Genomic DNA, 24,339 nt, shown 5'->3' on the forward strand with positions numbered 1-24,339 from the left:
TTTTTTTTTCCTCCTTCCCTCCACCCCTCACATTGAAATCATGCTTCTTTCACTCAGTGAGGAATTGTCTTTTCTATTTCAGTCTAGAAAACACAGAGCCACACATCGCTTCTTCCCCTGTAGTAGCCATTTGCAGGTGAGTGCATCAGACTCCTGCGCAGCATTTTTCCTTCTGTGCTCAAAAGCCAGCATTCCACAGACTGCTCCCTTCTCTCTTTCCTTACTCACTGCCTTCTCCTCATTCATTTCACTCATACCTGCTTTCATATTAAGCTTTATTCCAGGGTTAGCTTTTGCCTCATCCCATCTGCCATCAACTTTCTGTCCTTTAATTTTTTGTTAACTCTTCCTTGCCTTTTTTTTTTTTATTTTTAAACTGTTGACAATTCTCTGCTCCGCAGTTAGTTAAGACAGATCACGTTTCACCCATTAACACTCATTCTTTACATCTTCACCTACATCCCTGACTGAACTCTCCTCTACCCTCTCCCATTTTCTTCTGTACAGCCAGGCCTGACCACGCAGAGGGCAAACTGTCTCCCTGTACATTTGTCCCTGCTGATGTTCTATACAAGCACACATATAAGCATGATGCCCACATATTTGCACCTCTTCACCTGTGTTATCAGAACCTACATCTTCACAAGGCCACAGAGCACAAACACAGAAGATGCTGTGATTCTAGTGGGTCCCCCATCATTTACCAAGATCCGTGGATTCCCCAGACAAACACAGAAATGTTAAATTAATAAAATGGTGCTGGTGAGAACAGCACTGGTGGAGGCAGAGGTTGTCCAGCTGGCATGCATCACCCACCTTGTATGCTTTCTTCACTAACGAGGATGGTTGAGTCACTTCTACTCTATACCCAAACCAGACATGAGCTATGCACAAAGATACTTTGAAACTTAATTACTCCTCTGGTTTAGTATGAAGCCAGTGCTCAAATGGCTGAATTATGCCATTTGGAAAGGACAATTGGTTATTACACTTATCAGATTGTTTGTGACAGGAATGGGTTAATTTTCCTAACCTTTTCTGTTCTTGTTCCACTCTTAGGGTTGTCAAAAGGATGGATAAACGTGTTGCTATTTTCTGGTTTTGTTTCAGTGTCTATCACGAGAGTGGACCAATTTCGTACCATTTGCTGCTTTCATTACTGTCTCAGGGTTGTCACAAGAATTGATAAATTTCAGACTGTTTTTCTTGTCCTCATTACAATCTTAAGGTTGTCATGAGAATGAATTGATTTTGTGCCATTTTCTGTTCTCATTACAGTCTTTGTCATGAGAATGGCTTCATTTGGGGCCATTTTTGTTCCTGTTACTTACAATCTTTTGTCACAAGAACAGGGATTATTTGATGAAAATGAGAAGACAGCATCTCAGACACTGAGATTCAGGGATAACTTGTTCCTGTGACAGAGATCATAACGAGGACAGAAAGTGGTACAGAATATATCCATTCTCAGGATGATTTTAAAGGTTGTGATTTTGTGACCCTGATTGTGCCAACTGACTTCACCAGGGGGAGAATCTACCACTTGCATTGTAGTAGCTATTGCTTTGTTCATACTGCAGGCAGATTTTTCACTGCTCAGCAAGAGAAAATACATTTATACAGAGGCTATTGAAAGAATTACATTTCTAACTCCTGCTGAGACTGAAAAGCTGTAGGTGCACTGGAGCTTCCAATAGGACTTGCCAGGAGTCACCTGGATGAAGGCTATCATTATGTAGAGTAATGCATTATGGGAGGTGAAAGGCACAGCAAAGATGAGGTCTTGGGCTGCCTGGCTGATTCTAGGTTCGGCTAAGCTGCCACTGCAGCCAGCTTGGTTGGGGTGCACAGGGGGCTCTGAGTTCAAATTAAAGCAAACTAGCAATTCTGAACTAGCTCTTGCAATCCAGTTAAAAAATGAGTTACTGCATATGAAAGGGCAGAAGTTAGATATCAGGGCATGTACAACATCCAGGGCCCAGAAAACCTAGAAGTAATTATCGCATTCTTGAAAGTGATCAAAGAGAAAAAGCAGAAAGTGCAAAATAAAGAGGAAACACAGCACGTGGCGGGGGAGGGGAGAAGGAGGGAAATAAATATTGGAATGAGATCAAAGATAGGAACAGAAAAAATGAGAGAGAAGTTGTGGATGATGACAGAACAAAATCAGAGAAGGAGAGCAGAAGGAAGGATACTAGCGCACACCCAAATTCTCAGAAATACTTGGGTTTGGTTTGTATAGGTCAGAGAGCTGAAAGGAAGAATAAGAGAACAAAGAGAAAACTGGAGAAGAGAAAGACCTTTAGCATGAGATCAAAGCAAAGCTGCCGTGGATAACCCCCTTGATGAGATGGACAAGGAAGCCCAAAGGGGGCTTCAGGGTCTGTCAGACACTAACTCTGTAATGGTAAGCAAGTGGCAATTCACTGTCTTGAAAGAGACTTTCTATTGACTGCCTTTGAGTTCATCAGCTTTTATTTCACAGCAGTAAAGATTTTAAGCATAGACTCCCAAATTTACAAAAAAATGAAAGCAAGGTGTATTTATGCAACTTCCCTGGGAGGCAAGTGTCCCAGGATGAGAACCTAAGAGGAAATGGTGACTTGAGAGCCAGTATCACGAGGAGGATTCAGGTTGTAAAGAAGCCCAGGAAGACACCATAACTGAAGTCCATCACTGGGACAGCATAGATAATCATCCTGCATTGCTGTCTGGGAAATTTTCAGACTTATTTTCGATATTAAGTGTGCCTGAGCAGTGAAAGAGATCACTAGTAAAAAGGGAAGTGAGGGGGATGGACGTTCCCCACTGGCTAAGTAAAATAAAGCAGGAATGCTGCAATAAATAGACCTGACAGATGACCCCTGGTATTTCCTGGGCCAATTTCTATGAACATTTTATTGATCTTTTACATTCTGATTTGACCGTCAGAGTCTATGATCCTTTGCTTTGTCTGTCCCATACCTCCCCCAACCCCCACGTTTACCATATGTACCTAATCTCACTGCTCTGTCTACCATCTGCCATTGTTTGAAGTATATGGGAATGTAAGTTTAATCATAAAAATGGTGCCCTGGCTCTGTACACTACATAAATGCTCAACTTTCACAAGATGAAGTGACCTCCAAGTGGCTTACTGCTTTCCATTAATTTCTTTGTATAATTGAACATTTTTCGGCATCTCATTTAACAAACTGTTAAGCTCCTTATAGCACAGAAGGGCCATGTGATGTGCAGGGATTCTGAAATGCTTCCCCTCATTCACCATTCTGGTACTAATATCCTGGGCATTATTAGTAGTTCACAAAGCCAGCACATTTTCTTTTTGATAAGTGTCCCTGTTCTTCCCTCCTTTGTCCACCTCCAAATGCCGCCTAGTACTTACAAAGAATAAAACCGCACTGTCTAACCAGCCTGGTGCTTCAGACTGCTACCCCTACTCACTCCATTGCCTGTAAGGGGATGTACTTATATCAGTGAAAGATAAATCCCAGCTAGAAGTACAGGTCCCTGACAACCTAATCACTGAAACCCTGTCAAGTAACCCCTAATTGTAAAGCAAGTGGTTAATTCTCAGCAAATTGATTTATGCACTGTTTGAGGTTTGGCGAGTTGTGTTGTTCATCTGTTATTACCAGAAACTCAGCTCAGCCTATTCATTTAGGCCACTGACACAACACAGTGCATCTCCCAAGAAAATTTCCTTTGTCAGCACATCTAGAATTTGCTAATTAAATCAACGATGACATTATTCACTTTCTAGGAAAAAAAAAAAATTCTCTCTCCTGCCCCCTCTAATACATATCCAAGAACAGTTTTTAATAGTCTTTCGCAAATACATTGTCAGAAACTTTGAATAATCTTTCTTAACTGCTTTCATCAGCCCTAGATCACAGAGTCATAGAATCATTCAGGGCAAAAAAGGCCACTAAGATCACCCAGTCCAACCATCAGCCCATCCACACCATGCCCACTGACCACCTCCCTCAGTGCCACATCCATACATTCCTCGAACAACTCCGAGGACAGTGACTCCACTACCTCCCTGGGCAGCCTGTGCCACAACCTCACTGCTCTGAGGAGAAATACTTCCTAACATCCAACCTGGAATCTGCTCACCTTAAAACAAGTCTTGAGCCCCATCATGCCAATAGAAGTTACAGAGTAACTTCTGAAGTGTGCGCGCATGGGTGGATCTGGCAAGAGCAGGGGGAATAGGATTCTCATAAGCAGCTGTGAGCCTTCCTTCTTCCAAACGCACACTGAAGTGTGACTTTCATTAAAATGATAGGGTTAGCCAGCAAGTTCTTTTCTTGTCTGTGTTGTTGCAGCAGAAGTGAATTCAAAACACTAGAAAAGACAGGCTGTCCCCCAAGCCCTATAATTACAGGTCCATAGTATCACTGCAACTCTTTGTACTATTTAAAATGCAGGGAATAAAAGAACATTGAAAATAACCTTTTTGAAGCATCTAGCATTCGTTGAAAAAAATGCTATTTCCCTTGAGAGGTTAAAACCAGCTAAGTTACTATTACAAACAAACAAAAAAAACCCAACTCTTTCTATGCTCAGTCTCCTGCATCACTGTGTGCAGGGTGGAGTTTTGCATGGATGTACCGAGGTAAATGCCCCTGGTGGTGCCTGGGACGTTACCTTTCTGGGCAACATTAACCTGGCACAGCAATTCCCTAGGTGCATAGTATATCTTTTACCATCACATATCCCCAAGCTGCTCCATAGCACACCTGTATGTGACCATGTACCACAAGGACTGGCTTGTCACATGTTGGATGTTCACAGTGCAAGCAATAAGAAAGGTGTTAGTGATGTTCCATCTCCAGCTAAAAACCATGTTCTTGGGGCATAACTAGGTGGCCCATGATATCACATCACCTCTGTGTCAGGTGCTTTATCCATCATCACCAGACCAGGTCTAGCCTTCTGAAGAGAAAAACAATATGTAACAAAGAAATGGGAAGTTGTTTAAAAACAAAACAGCTCTATCACGTAAATGTGAATCTAAACTGAAGCATAGCAGTTTATCACCTCCAGACCTTCACTTCAGGATAATACCCATTTATTTCAGCCTTCTGAAGAGTTAATTAAAATTGAATTTCACTTTTCAAAGGAAGCTGACTATCAGAAGGCCTCAGAGAAACTGAACCAAAGAGAAGTACCAGGCATTCCACAACCTTCCTCTTCAAAGGTGGATTGCAATCAATCTTGCTGTGTACCTACTGTCTTTCAGCTGACAAAGACCTTCCATTATCGCTATTTATGACTGCCCCATATAGGTTATATTGAAGCATAAGTGGTCCATGGTGCCATCCCTTCCCAGCAGGTCTTGAGGTAACACCTCCTTAATCAATTTCAAAGAATCCTTGATTCTTTTCATTCTATTTAATTCTGTTTATTGAAGTCATTTAATACTCTTGTTTAGTCAAATAATCCTGATGTATGTTCTTGGCCCACTGCTGAAAGGTTACCATGTTTCAGGCTTTCATTCTTCATTTCTGAAGCAGCCGTGCAGTTTTTCCACCAACTCATTGCTTGCTAATGAACTTTTTTTAAAGCAGGCTGTCATTTTGTTTAATGTTGCAAAATAAGGCAGTCTTTAAGTGGGATCTGATTTTGCTAAGATATGTCTAAACTTAAGTGAGATAATGGATGTAACAAAATACCACCAAATATGACAGCTTTGTTCTGCCAATGTAATTTGCTGATTCTGGAAACCAAACGCAGAACAGTCTGTGCCAGTCTCAGAAAAGAGACTTGTTTGACAGATATAGACCTGCTTAAATATCAGCATACACTATATTAAATAGCGGAATTCTGCATTCATTTGTGGGTTTTAGTTACTTGTCATAACAAGGTTTTTTTATTTTATTTAAACTGCTTCATTGCTCCTATCACTTTGGTGCCCAAGTGCGTTTGGCTGTGTTCTTTTTCTTTCCATCTAAAGGTGGAAGACGACGACTTGACAAACACACCAAACTGCCCTAGTTATAACAGTGTTAAAAATCAGAACTCTCTCTTCATTTATTTCAGGAAAAAAAAAGAAAAAAAAAAAGGTCCTGTCTGCTGGATAGTGAAGAAATTTTGAGTTGGACTTGATCATATTCTTTCCATGGCCACAGAAAAAGATATCCATAGGACAAGAAAGCTCTATGAGCACAAGCTGCTCAGATACTGGTTGCTTTCTTTTGTTGATCACATGCCATCAAGTCAAGAGATGTCTTTAGAACCATGAGACAGAGATCCCAAGTATTCTCTGGTAGTCAGATACTCAGTAGTCTATAACAGCTTTTGCTGTATTCACTTGCATTACATATTCAGAATTTCAATTTGTATGATCAGGAGATATTGGATTTACCATGATTCTGTTCTCACTTAGATTTCTTAACACTCCCCAGCACACACATACATATAGCCATGCAAGGCTACCTTCTATTTTCTTGCTATTGACACTTTCACATCTATCAGACTTATTTCACCTTACCCCAGAACCTCTGTCTTACGCAACCCCTTTCTCCTCTTTACAGTTCTCTCATATTACTTTTTTACACTCTTCATTTTTCATATTTAAAGTTTTAAGATGTTTGGGCCTTGGCTTTTAACAGTAATATATGTCTTCACTTAGACATTTGTATACCTTAGTAAGGTCCTTGTTCTTCCCTGTGTGGCAATGCTGACACTTCCAAGTAGAAGTGACTGTAATTGTCACATAGTACATGTAGCCAGTATCTCCCCAGTAAATTCTGCCCAGGAACACGTTGTTGGTACTTTTTTCCCTGCAAAAGGAGGAGCATTCAATATGATCACCCTTCTTACCACTCTTCTGCACTTAGACTAGTTTTTTTTGTGAGTTTATTTTCATATGCTAGTAACCTCAAAGGATTTTATTTTTTGGATGACAAATATTACTGAATATATAAAAATTCTTCTCATTGGAAATGTGCAGCCCAGCTCACCTGAACCAAGGATGTATTTTGCCACTTTTCTAAATTTCTCTTAAGTTGATTTCTACATATGTGGATTAAAATCAGTGAAGTTTTATTTCTAATTACTTTTAAGCTTTCTACTTGCAATCCTGTTATTTTTAAAGCAAATAAAGCTATTTTTTAGGTTGATTGAGTGGTTTACACCATAGATTTTAATAAACTGCAGTGCAATAATGGAAAGTACAGTGACAGAAGCAGAGAAGCACAATCCCAGGCTACTTCAAATGAGAACAAGCCCAAATGCAGCAGCTGTAGATACAGAAACAAAGAAAGAGAAAGTGCTTACCTTCAGAAGGCCACCAGTAGACAGGAATTATCCAGAAAAATATGTGTGACCCTACTGCCAATCCTTAAATGAGGTCTGGGAAAAGGGTGGATCCTGGCTCCAGCCGTTCTGGTCACTCAGCTGCTCTGCATACGCCTGAGCTCCTCGGAGTTGGCCCTGCCTTCCCACCAGGTGCTCAATCACTGATTCAGGCCATGACTTAGCATTTCTGCTACATAAATAATAGTTAAAATGAACAAGGATAGTAAGTCTGTTTCTCAACTCACAGTTGTATTGCTCAATCCATAGAATGTCTTTCATATTCTGGTGTACATCAGCTATTTTTGGTCAGTCATTAGGTTTACTTTGCAAGTATATGGTATTCTAAATGCAAGGGACTGAAACAATTGAGCCAAGACCTCCTCTGAAGATACAGGTAGTACCAGTCTTCTCTTTTCCTAACCCACTAAGGCTCATGCTGCACAGTCAATGGTTTATTCTTGCCGCTGCTTTCAGTCACGTAACAGAGAGAATAAAAAAATCTTTCCTTGGACTGATGTGGCTATTAACTATCCTCTTTCAAATTATGGAGCTGAAAAGCTACAAATAGCTAAATACAGAATCATTGGACTAGACGATCTTGCAGGTCTTTTCCAACCTCGTGATTCTATGATTCTATGATAATTATGGCCACAGCATTATCTCTGGAGACCCTGTAATTTCTTCCTAAATGGGCAGGGCATGCAACGTTTACTAATTTAATCCATGAACCTGACATTGTCAAAGACACTGCAACCAGCAGAGCCCTGGTCTGGGTCTCATTTCTCTCCCAGTGAAGTGAAGGGGGAAACACAATCAAGGTCCTTTACACCAATTTGCCAACTTAATTTACTAGGGGCAAGGTGGCAGGTGCTGTGTTTGGGGAGAGGGATACTCTTTGGAAGAGCGGGCTCTAGCATGAGTGAGGTTTGCACACCTTAGGAAGGAGGGGGATTTGAACATGAAGTAATTTAAGTGCTATCCCCTCTGATAAGAACAGCTATTCAAGTTAGATTTTGATAGTGTATGTTTTAGCTGCTCACATGGCCCAAATTGTCAGCTGCTAAATGACCCAAGATGGATCAGCTTCTTTGGTAAAGAAAAATCTTGTTATTTTACACATTTTAGCAAAATCACAAATTGCTGGTAGTCTAACAAGGAGATTTGTTACTTCAGTTTAAACTGGTATACCTCTCTTTCTCCTTACAGTTTTCCCCAAAGATCGAAGATAGAACATCTTTTTTACTGCTTAAATCAAAGGCACAAGCAAAGCACATTCTTATGCACACACACACATATGTATTAGAGGGGGCAGGAGTGTTCCTTCCGAAAGTGTTTCCTGGAAGTTTTGATCTTATCTTTTCAAGAGTGGCCAAGATGAAAAAAAAAAAAATGTTGACCTGACACAGCTCAGAACATGTTTGAAGGTTAGTTAGTTCTTGTCATGGCTGGCGCCACTTGCAAATTACTGAGATATTTTCCTTAAGTTAGTTGGACTGACTGATCTCAGAATTTTTAGAGTCATATTTCATTTATGTATGAGAAATGGCAATGAAACATAAATGCTTTAGGTTTGTCATTAATGTCTTCAGCACCCATGAACCATGCATGTATAAATATAAGGTTAATACCCCTGGTCTCCATATGTAAAAATCTGAGGCTTAGCTCTCACTAATTTTCTCATAAATTAATCTGGCAGAAGGAGAAATAGTGAAGAAGTTCCAGATTACTTTTCCATTAGTCACTAATTTAAAATATTAAAATGACAGAATATAAGCATTTGGTAACACCTGCTGATTAGTGATTGAAAAGTATGTCCCGCAGACAAACATAAAGATGACTAGTGGCATTATAACTTCTATTTTGCATAAAGTCTCAGAAACCTGGTAACTTCACTTGTCTTTGACACAGGTGGAAATTTGCTGCTCAGAAACCCATGGGGAGGAAAGTGCACTTTTTTACTAAAACTATTCAGAATGATCCATCTTTTTGAAGGAAAAAACTAAGAAGCTATTTGAAGTGGATTTAATGTGACTTTCACTGTAGAAGATAGGAAGCCAAAATGAGACATTAAAAAAAAACACAAAAAAACAAACATACCACATGGCAGGAGTCAGGGAACCACCTATTCACATGGGCAAGCCAGAGAGGTGTACAGGAGACACAGTTGCCAGATAAAATACATTACAAATTAATTGACAGCCAAAACACTGATGATCCCAAACATCAGCAGAAACAGGAGTACCAAGAGTATTTAAATACATCTGCAGAGACTTTAGTTCTGATTTAAAAGTTAAGATTCGCTGCTTAGGTTAAACAAACTTATAAGATTATCACCAGGAATCCAAGCAAAATAGTAGAGGCTGAATTCCAATATTCTTATTCACACCAAATAGTTTTATTATATGAAAGATGCTATTCACTTCAGAAGGCTACAGGAGTCATAAGGTCCTATTCAGAATTAATTGATGCTCTAGATTTGGGTCCCAAGTGTGGTAATTCCCTTTTAAATTCTTTGTCTAAACACAGGTCTGGAGAGAGAATGAACGACACCAAGAGGACCATATAGCAGGTATGGCTGGATACTGAGCTGCACAACAAACCTCAACACTACTGAGGCACCTCTTGGGGCAAGAGGTATCTCCTGGTTTTCCCCCCATGTACAGCTGTTTCAGATGCACAACACATATTGCGCAGCATACCTTCTCTCCCACCATCTTCTAGAGACTTGGTAGAGTTGTGCTGCTGCTAAGAAAAGTCATAAATAGGACAGATGAAGAGAATAGCCCAAATCTGGAATACATATTCTCCCAGCTCTCGCTGACCAACAACCTTGGGCAGGCACCTTAATCCAGTATAACTGCAGGAAACCCTCCAGTTTCTGCAGCCCTGCCAGCCAGAGAGCTTTTTCAAAAACAATTGAAAAGCCCTTCAAGGGAGCACAGAAAGCCTCCAAAGCCTCATACCTGCACACTAAGGTACATAGTAAGTTTTAAGACAAGACATCGCATAATAATATCTCCACTTCTACTCAGCGCCAGATCAGCAAAGCTGTTTCTTCCATGATGAACCTCATTTGGTTTGCACCAACTTTTTCATGGTGTCAGCAAATGTGCACTAATGAAGCATCTGAACAAATGTTCTGTGGGTCCTGCCTTGGAAAATCTGTTGCACATGCATTTCTGAAAACTCATCTCAATTAATCCAATAATAGCACTCCCATTTTTGAAGCCAGCTTCAGTGCAAGTTCTGGCACCTAGCTGAAGTGTGGTACAAAAGACACTGGTGTTCTTGGGTGCCTATTTGCTCACTCTCAAAGGCAGATAAGCCAATGTTGTAATTCTTTACTGCGTGGAGGCCTAAAACTTGACTGAATAGCGAATGCTACTGTGTCATTATCAGAGGGACTTTTATTCATTAAGACTGAAGGATGGTATCAGTAAGCAGTCCTTCTGAAACTTACAGAAAAGATAGCCTCTTCTCCCTTAATTAAGGGACATGGTATAATGGGGAAATATTGGTGATAGGTGGACGGTTGGAGTGGATGATCTCGGAGGTCTTTTCCAGCCTTGGTGATTCTATAATTTTATGGTTCTATAAAACAACCATGTGTAATTCATGTCCTACAAACTATTTGTTCTCAGACTATATTTTAACTTTCATTACACTCTTTTCCCTCAAAAAAGATGTGTTTGTGACTTCAGACCACTATGTGGTCTCAAGACCAGGCTGGATGTGGCTTTGAGCAGCCTGGTCTAGTGATTGGCGACCCTGGACATAGCAGGGGAGTTGAAACTCAGTGATCATTGTGGTCCTTTTCAACCCAGGCCATTCTATGATTCTATGTAAACAAGTGCAAGGATTTTGCTCACTGCTTCCTCCTCATTTTTACCATTTTCATCTTGACTCCTGGAGCATAATGAGTGTGCCCTCCCCACCCACCTCAGGATCTTCTCCAGTTTCAAGAGGTGGCTGTGGGAGCTGTGTGTATGCACTAGAGATCAGTAAGATGCTACTCATATTTGAAGAATGGAATCAGGGCAATTTGAATGCTTTGCAGCTGGGTACTTCTAGCATTTGGCACAGATATTCTGAAAGATTAACAGAATGTACTTTGAACCACGTTCCTGATTTTGTACCTTTTCTTCTGCTTCAGTATAGTATTAGTATTAGTGTGCTTCAATATGTTACTGTTCTCTTTTCTTCCCCTGGAAAAGTTTTACCCACATTGGAAAAGGGTCCTAAGTAATGCTGAGCTCCCACAGCGTTGTCAGAGACCTCTCTTCCAGTCACCTTAACCTAATTTTTGCATTACACTTGCCCCTTTGACCCTGACAGAGAGCGGGAATGGGCAATCAAGGTTACTTCACCATAGTGCAAACACTGTAGTTTGTCACAAATATAAAATAAGGTGACCCTTGAGATAGTAGAGCAGCAATTCAAAGACTCTCCTGTTTGTCCTAGCTAATGAGGACTAAAACATATTAGCCTGTAATGGGGAGAGTTTTGGTCACCTTCCCTCAGGATATACCCACAGTGAACGTCCTTTAGCAGTTCAGTAAAAAAAGGCTTATCAGCACGTTTTCTCTAAGCCTGTGTACACAATAGGGGAATCACAAAACAGAAATATATTATTTAGAAAGAAAATGTTTTGCTGAGAACTTGATAAGGAGGTTTTGGCCCTGTGGCAGAAAGCTTAGTTCAAAAGAGGAAAAGACACTGCTCACCAGTCACAGCCGCTATCTCACTGAGGATGCCAATGCTATAGTCCTGCCCTCTCAGCACCAAGCACAGGGAGGCCTCCAGAGGCACCCCAGGACTTTCCAGCTCTCCGCTCTGAAATGTACATGGCCATGGGCAGCTCCCAGCCCTTCTGTGGTTCTAGCTGTCCCCACCTGGCCCCTGGAGCCTGCATGATACCAGCGGTGGGCCGGGCCCTTAGGCTGCCGTCCTCACTGAGCAAACCAGGCAGACACCCTCTGAATGAATGAAACATGTTGCCTTTCACTGACAAAAAAAAAAAAAACAAAAAAACAAAAACAAACACACACACAAAAAAAACCACACACACAAAAAAAAACAACGGGGGTAGAGAGAGTTCTGATAATTCAGGTATGATTAAAAAGAGGATATTTACTGGCTGGTAGACCTTGGGGAGAAAAAAAACAACAACACGGCAGCGCAGTTTCCATATACATCCCTAGGGAAAAGTTCAAGAAATAAGAAAATGCATATAACCATTGTTTGTGTGCATTATGCAAGCTTTAAAAAAATAGATAGGGCTGAGTTTCAGAGTATCAGGAAAAGTATTTGGGCTGCATTTAAGTGAGAAGGATTAGCTTGCATGATGTTGATTTATAAATGGCAACAACCAATCCCTTATATTCTCTCCTGCAGTCATCTCTCCTGCACAGTAATTCCCAGTGTTCCCTTTTGAAAGCCCTTGATACTCAGTTAGCCCCAAGGTATAATGTTTGATAATATAACTACTGCTTCTGTCACTGCGTTTTGTACAAACGCATTATATGTGGCCCAGAATGGTAAAGATTTATGTATGGGTATGGAAAATAAAAATCAGCATTGATTAAAAGCCCCAGATAGACCATCCAATCCCGCCCAGAGAACATCAGTTATTTTGCATTTTGACGTGGCGATTGATAACTCATAAATGCAAGCAGGAATGACAAATGCGGATGGAAACTGGCTTTGACAAAAACGATAACAGTATCAGTCTCGAGGGGCGATGGAGGTATAAGCAGGAGCTGTTTAAAATATTTAATCATTTTATGAAGGCTGCAAGATGTTGTTTGACCCTGAAGGAGTGTGAATGTCACATGGATCAGAAATTGCCAAGTCTTTGAAGTGAAATAAAAAAAATGGTGTTATTATAGATCCTTCTTGACATCCTATCATTTTTGTATAGGATTAAAAATATGTATACAAAGCTCTAGATAAAGGACTCCAGCAAAAGATGTCTTGGTTGAAGGGGAAAAAAAGTAAAGACATACTGTTGTGAATTTTTACTTCAAAATCCCAAAGCGTCTCTTTTATATTCTTCTGGAATGGCATGAATAGAACCAGCAGCCCCCTAGTAAAAAGACTCCTTTGGTTTTTAACTACAGGGTAAATTACGCTTTACTTTTGTTACCTTGGGTCTGACTTTTGGTCTTCAAAGAAAATCTTTTTATTTTCTCCTTGTACTTAACCGAGCAATGAGCATTGTGTGAGAATGTATATAAGCATATCCATATGACCCCTAGCTGCAAGATAGCATTAAACATATTTATTTTATTATATACATGCACAGAGGTATGTGGCGCTCAAGGTGTGGGATTTTTTATAGGAGAGGGAGGAACTGGCAGCTCAGCGGTGAATTGACGCACTTAATTCTTATCTACATTTGTGTTTTAAAATTTTCCAGGTCTTCCAGAAGACTTGGAATCTCACTAGTCAAGAAAAAGTACCAAAGCCACAAGTAAATTCTGAGTGAATATTCCCATATGAATGAGGATTAGTTTATGCTTCACTGTGGTATATCAGCAGATGAAATATTACACTGTATATTTTCTCTTTATCTGGTGTATTTCTTCCCTCCCTCCCTCTTCCTTACCCTCTTCTCCCCCTGAAGTCACTGTTTTTGTTTTATTTTATTATTCGAATTTTGTTTAGTCAGGGACATGTGGGTGTTTAGGAGGACATTTATTTCACGGGGGGGGATTTCTGAAAGCCGCAGCTCTTTTAGGGTCTGGTTTTGTCTTGTCCTTGAAATATGCTTTTTCTTTGCTCTCCAGTTTGGCCCGTTCCATATATTTCTTCAGGGCAATTAATCATTTAGACTCAACATATAATTTGTTTATTCAGTAGTTGTATATATGCAACCTTTCTTTTCTTCCATCCCATTAAAGATTTTGCTTTCCTCTCACAGAGATTTCCAACAAACCTCTGTTTTATGCCTCTCCCCTAACATTCATTGCTGGAAGCATGCAAACACCTTGCCGGCTTTGTACGAGTTCCCCTCGCACCGCCCATGCTGCTAGGAAATTGCTCATATCCCACTTTGCATCAGACCCGCGTGGCACTGCGCGGTCACAGCTCTTTGTGCACCCTGTGCGAGTTGATCCTTTTATTTGCTTAGCATCGCACCGCTGCTTTGTTCCTGCCTGTGGAAGGCATTCTGCCTGCGCTCATTTACATGTCCCATTGATTCCAGCAAAGTACAGTACATGGCATTGCAGCGAAGACCATTGGTCATAGTGCTGTGATTGCAGCAGGCTGCACCCGGCAGCAGGGCTGCACCACCAGATCCCTCCTCCTGCAGCACCTCAAAGCAGCAGCATGACGAAGTGGTCGAAAGTGCTGTGAATGGCATTACACCAACTGTCACCGCTCTGCCCGCTGGAGCTGCTCCACCTCCGTTATTTATCAAGGAAATTTCAGGGTCTTATTCTTTTTTTTTCTTTTTTTTTATTAATAATTTCCCTTGTTATTATGAATTCCAGAGCTTTTCCTCCTCCCTTCACAAACCAGATCCCCTCTGGAGTCTGGGTGACCAGACAAAAGCAGAACTTTGTGACCCCAGCACGGATCCTTACAGCTATGGGTGCAGTCAGTGCTGGCCCCGCTCCCCTCTCAGACCAGGGAACAAATCTCAGCTTGTCCCAACCACAAATGGGTAAATTTGGCTTCACTATAATTTCTGGGAGCTCCAGTTGAGGAATATGTACTTTTAAATACAAGCACAAATGAACACAGCAGACAGCCATGCTATTTTCTATAGCCGTAGTCCTGGAGTTAGACATCTAGCTGCCTTTAATTGGAACTGTAAGTCATTCAACCGTCAAAATAAATGCTGGTCAGAAAGTAGCAGCCAATTTTATAAACCGGATCCATTAAATGGACCTTGCATGCATTTAGCTCTCTCTGCACGCACCACAAATGGGAAATATTTGTGCCTGCAGTACGGAAGCTGATGCTGCTGTTGACCACTCCGGAGCTGCCCTCTGCTCTCCTGCCCTGCCCTGGGCCTCCTCCATCTCACACCAGAGCAGGAAGGTGCTTTGGGTTGCATGCTTTCTTTACCCCTGAATGCAAATTTAGGTCAACCACAGCAGCCACGAGTCCATGATGAATGTGTGAATGAGTCCATGCTCCTTGTAATTTTTTTTTTTTTTTTAGATGAGTCATTTGTCAACATTTTATAATGCTGGTTTTCAATCTTAACATCTAAGGAGTGATAAGCTTCTCTTGGAACTACATTTTATCCCAGAATTGACCAAATCTTAAATTGAGAAGGACTAAAAGTTAAAGATACTAACAACGACATGTTGTAGTTAACTCAGGACATTTTATTTCAAGATGAAAGATTTTCATTGCAGCAGGAAGGAAGGAAGGAAGGAAGGAAGGAAGGAAGGAAGGAAGAAAGGAAGGAAGGAAGGAAGGAAGGAAGGAAATGGGATGAATTTAGATGCATTTCTGTAACCTTTCTGTGAGCTGTCAGCAACTTGTGCTGACCCCACTACTTCTAGCTCTGCTCCCCAAACCTCCAGCCCCTCTTCCCCTGGGGATGTCCTTCATGCTGTCCCTTAAATCTGCTTGTTTGCCCCTTTACTTGTTCTTCCCTCAGCCCAACACATAGGATGCAGAGCCTGGGGAACTTCTTCAACATCAATTCAATAAACAGGGAAACAATCTACACCATTTGGGGGACTGGAATTTGTGACTCAAGTGAGTCCGGTCGCTCCGATATTGAAACACAAGCTCCTCATGCTGGATAGTCTGCTGCCTTCTGTGTTCTATGTAGGTCTGCTGAGGCTGTATCATACAACAGAAACAGGCACGGTTTGGTCAGTGCATTTAATTCACCCTTGTTTCTTTGCTGATCATTTGTTTATCAGGCAAAGGCTGGTCTAGAGTGTAATCAAACTGAAGAAGATGAAATTCCCACTAATTAGGGAGATTTCGGCACTTGCTAGATCTTTTCAAAGATGAAGAGGTTAATCATCTGCAGTCAGACAGTAAGAAATGAACCTCTTGTCTCTTACTTCATCCTCTCTGCAGCTCCTCCATTTCAACATCCTTGTTACTAAATCTGAGACAATGTGTAATTATACAGAAGGAAATCTCTCTGGGGTATAGCTGAAGTTGCTTAAATTGTGCTGATTTACAAAGATGAAGGATTTTTATTTTTTTCCCCCAACTAGAAAAAAAATTACCTTTTTTTCATAATGGCAAACAACCTCCTGCAAAGTCAACTCCTTTTCTGAAAGTCATTGCTAGTTTTATAATTTCTGAGTCATTAGATAACAGATAGAACTCCACACTTAGTGGTTTCAAATGTTTATGGTCTGCAATTCATTCTTAATGAGCTCTCTCCATGTCTTTATTCTTCTTCACACCCTCCTGCTGGGAAATGTCTTACTCTGCCTTGGCTTTTGTTAATGATTCCACAATCATTTCAGAGCCATTTCTTCTGCCTTATGTAATTCTGACACTGCATAAGAGCCTGGCTCTGCAGCCTCACAGTTGGAAATGTAACCTTTAATGTATTAATTTCTCTTGCTCAAAACAATTTAACCTCTGTCTTGGTTTTGTGATTGCTAAGTGTTCCAATTAAATGCCTCTTTCATTTTTTGTCCTGGAGGGCTTGATCTTACCAGTATTATGTTTAACATACCCTACCTAGCAAATGATGAGCACTCCAGGGTCCCCTCAAGTGTTCTTTATCAATCCATTATCTATCTCATGAGTGTCTGTCACATTTTCAAAACAACAACAACAGAAGAGATTAATTAAACTAGTTTTAAACACTAAATAACAAAACCCACTACAAGTGGAAACAAATAATTACAAAGCAGGGGAAGGAGTAATCCAGGAGGAATAAAAACACTCCTCCCCCAGCCCCCCTGATCAATAGTAACCAGTGAATGCTATTTAAATGCTGAATCCTCCACATCGGGATGCAGCCGGGATCAGGAGCTCTAAGAACGTGAGAATTAATCACAGTAACGAAAAGTCTCTGTGCGCTTGTCTTTTTTTATTTCACCACCTGGCACTTAACAAAAAACATGCCCTGCAAGTTCTGAGAGATTTTGTACCGACCTCCAGCGAGAAAACATCTTTTCGAACAGTGAGAGGGAGCAGGAGCAGGGGGAAGGTGGAAAGAGTGGAAAAATATGCTCAGGTAGGTGGCTGCCCCTAGCGCTATCATTAGTGAAAGGGATCATGACAAGTCAGCTGCCGATTCTCTGTGGTACAATCCCAGGCTTTCTTCACTTCCTCTTAATGCTTTTTGCCCAAAGTCAAACATTTTCATAGAATCATAAAATCATACAATCTCTAAAGTTGGAAAAGACCACTAAGATCATCCAATCCAACTGTCAGCCCATCCCCACCATGCCCACTGACCACGTCCGTCAGTGCCACATCCACATGGCTCCTGAACACCCCCAGAGACGGTGACACCACTTCCCTGGGCAGCCTGTGCCACTGCCTCACTGCTCTTTTGGAGAAGAAAAGTTTCCTAATATCCAACCTGAACCTCCCCTGGTTCAACTTGAGGCCATTCTTTCTCATCCTATCACCAACCCAACCTTATCAAATCAGCTATTTTGCATAGCATAACTGAAAGACTGGTAGTAATGACTCAGTGGCAGCCCAGAGCACCACAGCCTGTCCTCCTTGCTCTTTCCCTCAAAGTCAATATTTACAAGAGATTGCCAGATGGGAGTGCAGATCTTCCCCATCCTTAGACTAATCAAGAGCCAAAGGAAGCAGGTCAATGTTTCTAATATTCAGCTCTCCCCTATCGCTTTATGTCCACATTTCTGCATAGTGAGGAGACCTTTTCAGCAGTAATGAGATCTCAGCATCCTTTTCAATTATATTGTGGCCAGAGAAAGCTGTTGAATAAATGCATTTTTATTTTCAGGCTCACCATTTTTACCTGTATTTATCACAACAGCTCCTGCAATCACAGCCGTGAGGTTTGTTTTTCATAATTATCTTCTACCAGAGTGTCTCACTTACTTGCCTCTTGCTTAAAAAGCAAAACTCTCTCTGCTTACAGACCATAGCACTTCAGGAAGATATTGGTAATTTGTAGACTATCGTTTTAGATTTATGGATATTATCAGTGCAAGCACAACCCATAGTATGTAATCCTTAGGTTAAAAAAAAAAACAAACATACATATATATGCATTTTGCTCTCTGTTAAGGAAAAAAAAAAAAAGAAGAAGGGCTGTCTACTGCCAAACTGTCTACGTGTTCAAGAGTATTTAAAAGTACTTTGGAGATCTCTGAGGAAGAAGGAAGACTTCTAAACTGTGTTTCTTCTGATGACATGCCCTTTAGCAGGGGGCTTCTTGCTAAAGTCTGTATCCATATGCCTCCCTGCACAACAGGACCCCATTCCTAACTGAAATCCCTCAGTATCATGTAAAAGAAGAACCAATTTAGAATAAATTGCACAGCCGGTTCAGATAAAAGTCACACATTAAAAGTTACAATGAAACAATCATTTGTCAGTACTTTGGAAACCAACTCTTGTTTAAAGTATATTGATTATAAGCATTTAAACTCTTCATTATGATCATTTAAGCCATTATCCTTTTTTCTGTCTATGGCATTACTATGAGAAGTAAATGAGGTGAACTCTTGAGGCGTCCTCTAACTTTGGAGGAGTTTTATCATTCTGTGAGAATATACCAGCTGTATTTCATTTCTCTAGAGGATTCTACTCTTGAGAAAACGGTTAAAATTTTTCCAACATAATCGGGCTTTCACTGGAAAATTAGGAGTTCATTTAAATAATTTATTTCACATAAAGTGTCTTTTTATGTAGAAATTTTCAACTTTACATTGTAAATGGAAGAACTTTAAACCTGAGAACTTCACTTTTCAACACAAACAAAAATCATTTATATTAACAATTAAATACCTTTGCGGAAAAAAAAATCTGCCCATTTTCAGCTTTAGCAAAAGGAAATACAAAATATATACGGGCAAAATGCTGTTTTCTGATAGTTCCAGTGCTGAACTCTCTAGTGCAGTTAATGGACCTGATCATAAGGTATTTGTTCAGTATTCTCTTGGGAATTTCTCCAGTGTTACACAAGCAAATGTTACAAATCAGAATATTAAGGTTTTGAAACTTCTAATATGACTTTCTGGAAGTAGTAGTCACTCAACATCTATCAGTCTGTGTAACAAATTTCTTCCTTGGTTATCACCAAATGACGAATGCTCTTGCAGACTTTCTCAAGCTGTGGAATGGAATAATATTGTGAGGAACATTTTTTCTGTGAAGTAGTTTTCTCATACAGCTATGCCAAAGCTGAGCTACTTCTTCTATATACAAGAGATACTGCACAGGCAGTATTTCTGCTTTTGCTGATCCAGCAAGAAAGACAAGCAAAATGGCTCTCCTGGGTTTGCATCTGTCCAAAAGCAGCGGGGAATGTAAGGATAGGTCTCCCGTGCTTTGAGAAAGGAAGTTTCTGTTGGAGCTTGTATGCTGCAGCCAAACTTAATTAACAGTTCAAAAGCAACCTAGAAAATTATTAGTGGGATTTTTCAAAAGCTTAGCTCTGCAGAAAAATTCATCTCTACCCACAAGATTTTGGACAAATTTGCACATACACAAGATATATGTGTAAGATATATTCCCTCACATTAGAGAATCAGGATTTTTTGAGTTGGAGGGGACCCTTAAAGATCATCTGGTCCAACTCCCCAGCAATGAGCAGGGACACCTACAGCTACATTGTTCAGAACTCAGTCCAGCCTGGCCTTGAAAGTCTCTGGGGATTGGATTTCTACCTCCTTTCGGGCATCTGTTCCTGTGCCTCACCACTCTTACTGTAAAAAAAAAGTATTCCTTATATCCAATCTAAATCTTCCCTCCCTTAGTTTGAAACCATTACCCTTTGTTCTATCACAGCAGACTGCTGAAGGATCTGTCCCCTTCTTTCTTACAGCCCCTCTTTAGATACTGAAAGGCCAGTCTCAGGTTTCCCCGGAGCCTTCTCTACTCCAGGCTAAAAAACCCCAGTTCTCTCAGCTTGTTTTCATAGGGGAGGTGTTCCATCCTTTGGATCATTTTTTGTGGCCCTCCTCTGGCTGTGCCCCAACAGATCCATGTCTCTCCTGCACTGAGTACTCCACATCTGGATGCAGTACTCCAGGTGAGGCCTCACCAGCACAGAGTAGAGAGGCAGGATCTCCTCCCTTGCCCTGCTGGCCAAACTTCTTTTAATGCAGCCCAGGATATGGAGGGCTTTCTGGACTGTGATGCTGGCTCATGTTCAGAAAGTCTTTTTTGGCAGGACCATGCTCAACCATAACAACAATAAAACTGTCACTGCCCAACAGTTACCTCAGCTTTTATAGGTATCTACTACTATGGATCGACATACTCGCCTACAGCACCTACAACAGAAAACCACTGAAAAAAGAGCCAGGCATGCACACACACACACACACACACAACAAAATTTTGAGAAAATTCACATACTATTCCATGCCAGTAATATGCACTTGAACTGGCTTTTCAAATGTGCACATGCTAAAAATGAAAGCAACTATTCAGCTGCTGAAGAGCATTGGTAGAATGGTGCTCTATCAAAGAGAAGAGGTGTTGGAGAACTTGGTGATTGTCACCTGTAGGTTAAGCACAGTCAAAAGGCACTACAAGTCTGAACTCATGTAGCAAGAAGCTCTATGAGTGGACTCATGAGTGGAACAGTGGACTCAAAGTCCTTTTCTACACTGTTTGTCTCTCCCATTGACAGTCAGACTGTTATTGATGGGATAGCAGATGCCTACTGGGAGGCATATGGCCTGAGGGCAAGCCCAGTGCACATGATTGCTCCATCTTCATCCTGGCATCTATGGCAATGAGCTTCCAAAAAAGTAAGTCTGGCTCAGTTGTTGTGAAATAAAAGGGGCAAGAGAGCCATGGTCTAACCATTCAACACTATTAGAAGGAAAAAAAGAGCATTATAGTTTGCATGTTTTACTGAACAGATATATATGTGTATATGAAAGTCAAATCCTATGGGTCTTATTTGAAGCACTTTCTGAACCAGTAGATCCACTACTTCTCTCACTGTGGCTGTGTGACTGCATGCATACATCGGTGCTGCGTTGAAGGATTTGTCTGACATGCCCCTCTGGACACATGGCTACATTTGTGTTGTAGTAATGGTATTTCCTTGTATTGTTTAACACATACCATGGGTATGCATTGTATACTCAGCACTTAACACTGGGTATCTAGGATAATATCAAAAGTTACTAAGGAAAGTTTGAAATAAATAGATGTAGTAATCTGGCAACCAATTTCAGTCTTTTTGTGCAGTGATAGATTTAATAATTTATAAATCAGTGGCATGAACAAAGCAAGAACCAAAACAGAACTACCTGTTTCAAAAGTGTAAAGACAGTTAACCTTTAAACAGATGGATAATTCCAGACAGCACAGTAAAATTAATAGAGCCTAAACTGTAGGTCTCAAAGCTGCAGAATACATCTTGGGAGACCATGTTTTTGAGATCATCATAAATCAGTTTTTTTCTTATCAGTCCCTTATGCATAAATCCACTACAAGGCCTGCTAGGTTATGAATATGTATGTCATGACATGACAACTGATCCAATACTCCAGTATCAAAAGTCCTGTGATCTTATTGCTTATACCAAACCATCAGCTTCTTCACGTTATGCAGAAATACCATAACAACAGCGTGAAGGCTAGACTGGGAAAAGGTAACATGAGGAGATTTTCTGCAGAGAGTACTTTAGCAAATGAAAGTGTGGCATCTCTTAAGAAATCCCATTTCCATCTTTGCATTATTTGCAATTCTTGTCCTCATTAAATCAGATATTTTCGGAGATGTTTCAGTTTCCCAAACCAAAACCTTTCAGCTTTAGGGAGAGGCAGGAGACAGACTGTGAACTACTAGTAACTTGATGGCCTGTTATGCCTTCATGAATACACATACTGTACCCACACAAAACAACAAAGCTGACCATACTCTGGGATGGCTTAAACGCACACCCCACAGGCATACGCTTACGCTGACCAGCAACAAAAATTACTAGAAAATGTATTACTTTGTTGTTCCTTAAAAAGCACTATTCACAACACATTTGGTACTAGGATACATTTATAAATGTGGGATGTGATCAAAAAACAAATGAGAATGAGGGTTGGGATGGAAGCGAAGCTCAAAGGGGGATGTTACATAGCTGCCAGGCTCAGATATGCCAGTCCCTGAGAGACTCTTTCATTAGCAATAGGGAAGATGCTGGCTGTGGAATAAACATGAAACTTGATCTGATGATCTCTTGCCTTGATACCACATAGACCGCTGCTAATTATGAAGCTGCCTGACAAGCAAATAGTGCTCCGTATTTCTAACAACAGACAAAATCAGCCAATTTGTCATTTTAATGCCTGATATAACTTTGAATTTTCATAAAAGCGGCATCGAAATGAAGAACAGAGATTCCAGTTGAAAAATAGGAGAACATATTTCTCTTGATTCCCAAAGTTCTTTGTATTTTCTTCTCATCCCACAATGCTTCTTCAACTCTGATCTCTGCAGAGATTACTTTCAGGGCTCCCTTAATTGCATGGACATGAGGTTTTCAGAATAACAGGGAGGCAGGGCATCCCAGTGAAACCAGAGCAATGCAACACTGGTATAAATCTGCTGTGCACTGAAAACAACTGGAATTAGGCCTTCATTTTAATTTACTCCCATCCTGTATAAGAAGTGAGTCTTTACATGAACAAAGGCAGAGATGAGGAGCTGGAACCAGATTTGTACCCAATTGAACTTTATGCAAACGGGTATTAGACAAGAACAAAAGGGAATTTTTTGGTCCTCCATATTCAGCATGGACAGCATGATCACAAAGAGACATAGGCAGCGTGAAGAGAAGCAGTGCAATACTAGAGATGGTTTGCTCACGTTACACACAAGAAACTTATTTGAACAGACATATGCTGAACAGAATATACAACACAAAGCTTCTAAGCTATACGTGACCCACTTCTGCAGATATCTACAGCCTGTGAGTATTCAGTATCACATTAACATAAATGCCATTAAGTTTTGGCCCTGTATCATCTTTATTTTTTTTATAGATACATAATTATCGAAAAGAGGCTGTTAACTTTTTATAGACTTTAAATATAGTCTATCAGCTTCTTCTATCTTGCTTTGCTTAAGGATTCACCCAGCAGAACAATTGTGTGGCTGCCACATTGTTCTACTCTACAAAAAAAGAAATGTGCTTCTGCTTCATGGAGGGAGAAGAGGGACGTTCACCACAGCCTGCCAGGTGCACAGACACTGGGCACACAGCGATGGATGGTGGCTCACTGCAGGCCAGGCAAGGGCATCTCCAGCCCGTTAGTTTAAGAAAGCTTGGCGCCTACTTTTTAATGTATGTTATAGCCTCAATAGTTCTGCTACACCATAAAAATAATAAAGAGCAATGTCCCATGGCCAGAAACAGAAGTGATTTCTACCAGGATTTATGTATTCAGTGTAATTAATTCTTATTTTTCAGCCTTTTTTAAGCCAGAAGTAGTTACTTAGTTCAACCAAGAGGACACATTACTTTCTTTTTCTTTTTGAAAAAATTGAATTTGCTGTTCCATCTGTTGATGGGACTGAGAGGAACTTTATATTGTGTTTAAGCATATTTTTATCTCATTGTCTTACTTAGAGCTTCAAAAAAAGACACTCAGCTTAATTTTCAAGTGGCCAAAAAGTGAAACAAAGTCTCAGCTATGTAATTTTCACAATTTATTTTATTTTATAATTTTCCCCACAAAATGGGGACAACATACATTGGTATGATATGGCATTGATATGGTCAGCAAATCCTTCCTGGGAAAAAACGATATGTTTGTTGTTTATAAAATAACTAAGTATTTTAGATGCTACTTTGAGCAAATGCTATGTTTGACATGACACCACCTCCCCAAAACTGTTATTTTTCCTGCTGGGTTTAGTAGCTGA

The sequence above is a fragment of the Meleagris gallopavo genome, chromosome 3 (genome assembly GCF_000146605.3).
Source record: "Meleagris gallopavo isolate NT-WF06-2002-E0010 breed Aviagen turkey brand Nicholas breeding stock chromosome 3, Turkey_5.1, whole genome shotgun sequence".
Classification (NCBI taxonomy): domain Eukaryota; kingdom Metazoa; phylum Chordata; class Aves; order Galliformes; family Phasianidae; genus Meleagris; species Meleagris gallopavo.